This window comes from Malania oleifera, chromosome 11, assembly GCF_029873635.1.
Source record: "Malania oleifera isolate guangnan ecotype guangnan chromosome 11, ASM2987363v1, whole genome shotgun sequence".
In the NCBI taxonomy this organism is placed as follows: domain Eukaryota; kingdom Viridiplantae; phylum Streptophyta; class Magnoliopsida; order Santalales; family Ximeniaceae; genus Malania; species Malania oleifera.
Window position 1 is genome coordinate 10,241,581 of NC_080427.1, and position 3,322 is coordinate 10,244,902.

Consider the following 3,322-nt stretch of genomic DNA (forward strand, 5'->3'; position numbering starts at 1 on the left):
ATAATCATGATTCTATAAAACACTGTATACTCATGATCCTGTAATTTGAATTTCATGGTACTGTGCAAAGTGTATGTCATAATTATGTATAAACATGTAAACTATAATTCTATTAAATACTATATAGCCATAGCTCTGTAAATAAAACTGTATAATCTATATTGTAATTTTGTAAAAACTATATAATCATAATTTTGTAAATCTGTATAAAATTTTGTAATAACCTAGTATTTCTCATTCCACATAGTTAAATAAAACTCATTAAATATAATCTATATTACTATATAATTTCCATGCTATGATTTATTCAAAAATCATATTCTGTAACTCATAATCAAATACTATGCTTTACTGGTAAAATTTCTAATTTAACTAGCATAACATATTTCCCTTACCTGACTATTTGAGAACTATTTATTATTTTCCTGTTTCACCCTTGCAGCGTTCGTAATTTCAACTCCCTAAAATTATACACTTGTATTTCCCCACTCAATCACCTAAATTTCTCAGAATTATCGTATTCACATTTTTCCTGAACCCACACATTCCTAGTTTATATACCGAATATCAACCACACAAATATTATCATTTTTACCTTATTTTCTGGGAAAACACCCGCCGAAACTCTAACTCATACTTGCAGCTTTTGCACCATAACCATGTATTTCACAAAATTTCAATTCCTTAGTTCAACCCCAGAACTATATTTGTATTCAAATTTCTAGGCATATACATCCAATAATTCATATAAACAACCCATAAACACTCAAATTACATCCCTACCTCAATTTTGGAATGGTGCTTGAACTTCCTAATCCAAAATTCTGCTCTGCCTATGTTGTAGAGAATCTTTCTAGGAATTTTGTGGTGGTTCCTGATCATCAATTCGTGCTTAAAACGGAGTAGAACTTTAGAAAGAAGAGGAAGAGGGTTCGTGGGTTTAGTGAGAGAGGGAGAAGAAAATTTTATTTTCTTCAAATGAGGCTCGTAGGATTTCTTTATAACTTGCACTGCCAAGAAAATCATAGCCGATTTTCTTGGACTCCCAGAAAATCGTCTTCGGTTGTCTATTTAATCGGCCCAGAAATTAACATTTACCCGTTACTGACCCGCGGTAATTTATCAAAACCATAGCCGGTTTTCTTCCCCCTTCAAGAAACCTCCATCATCGATTTTCTCCTACTTTAGCCAAAAATCCGTTTTCCTTATTTCTTTTTATTATTATATTTTCCCGGTTTCCACATTCTCCCCTCCATATAAAATTTTTTCCTTGAAATTTACTATCTGTGCTACACACCATCCTTTGAGGAAAATTTGCTACTTATTTTATTAATTATGCTCACTTATGGTAGAGGAATATCATGGTTACAATTTATGGCTTTGAGAGATTACAAGTATACACATAAAAGAAAATTCTCCCAAAACCAAAAATATTACCTATTCTATGATCTTATAATACAACTTATACATACATTATCCTTCTTTGCATATAATAAAACCAAACTATATTTACTTTTCCTAAATTATTACTGTTCATTTTCCTGTCTAACGCTGGTCTCCACAAAATATATGTGGGTGTTTCTATCCTATTTCCTCCTCAAGCTCCCATGACGCCTCCTCTACTGCATGATTCCTCTATAGTACTTTTACTAGTGGAATTTTCTTGGTGCGCAACTCCTGTTCTTTCCTATATAGAGTCTGCACTGGTGTTTCCTCATATGCTAAAGTATCTCTAAACTCTATCTCCTCATGGCTGATCACGTGGGAGGGATCTCAAACATATTTTCTCAGCACATAAACATGGAATACGTCATAAATCCTAGATAGAACTGGTGGTAAAGCTAGCCTGTAAATGACTATACCCACTCTCTCAAGTATCTCAAATGGGCCAATAAACCTAGGGCTCAGCTTACCCTTCTTCCCAAACCTCATAGCTCCCCTCAGTGGTGCTACTCTCAAAAATACTTGATATCCCACATCAAACTCTAACTTCCGACAATGAGTATCTGCGTAGCTTTTCTACTGACTCTAAGCTGCACTGATTCAGTCTTTAATAAGTCAAGCTTTATCGTACACCTGCTGCACTAACTCTAGTCTTAAAACTCGCCTCTCACCAATTTCATCCCAATATAGTGGAGATCAACACCTCCTACCATATAATGTCTCGTAAGGTGTCATCCCAATACTGGCCTGGTAGCTGTTATTATATGCAAACTCCACCAGCGGCATATACTGGGTCCAACTACCCCCAAAATCCAGCACACAAGCTCGTAACATATCCTCAAGTATCTAGATCCTCCTCTCTGTCTGCCCATCAGTCTAAGGATGGAAAGTAGTGCTGAATGCTAACTGAGACCCCAAAACTTCCTACAAACTCCTCCAAAATCGTGATGTAAAATGTGGGTCTCAGTTTGAAACTATAGATACTGGCATACCATGGGGTTTAACTATCTCTTGAATGTATAATTCTTCCAGTCTATTCATAGAATAACTAATTTTAATAGGGAGAAAATGAGCGGTCTTCATCAAATGATCAACGACCACCCAAACAACATTCTATCCATACAGTGTCGGCAGTAAACCTATGACGAAATCCATAGATACATAATCCCACTTCCACTCAGGAATATGGAGTGGCTGCAACTATCTTGCCATTCTCTGGTGCTCATCCTTTACCTACTGGCACGTCAAACACTTCTCCACAAACTTTGCTATTTCTCTCTTGATACCACTCCATCAGAAAGATTCTCGGAGGTCCTGATACATTTTAGTACTTCTTAGATGCACCATGTAAATGGATATGTGCGCTTCCTCTATAATAGCCCTCCTAATCTCAGCATCTGCAAGTACGCACAGCCTGGTACGGAACCTTAGAGCTTTATCATTTGAAATACTGAACTCCTCCGTATGTCCATCCTACACTTTATCTATCAATTCTACCAATTCTGCATCATTCCTCTGAGTAGCTTTAATCCTCTCCTACAAGGTAGACTATAACACTAAGTTGGCAATAAATGCCTGGTGATCATTTTCTACTAACTCCGCATCAATCCTCTCCAAGTCCATCTAAATAGGATGCCAAATCTCCATTGCTAAAAATGTTGCTCCCACTAATTTTCAGCTCAAAGCATTAGCCACCACGTTTGCTTTCCCTGGGTGATAGCTGATAGTGCAATCATAATATTTAATAAGCTCTAACCATCTTCTCTGCCTCATATTCAATTCTTTCTAGGTGAAGAAATACTTCAAAATTTTATGGTCAGTGAAGATCTCACATCTCCCACCACAAAGATAATGCCTCCAGATCTTTAAAGTATACACT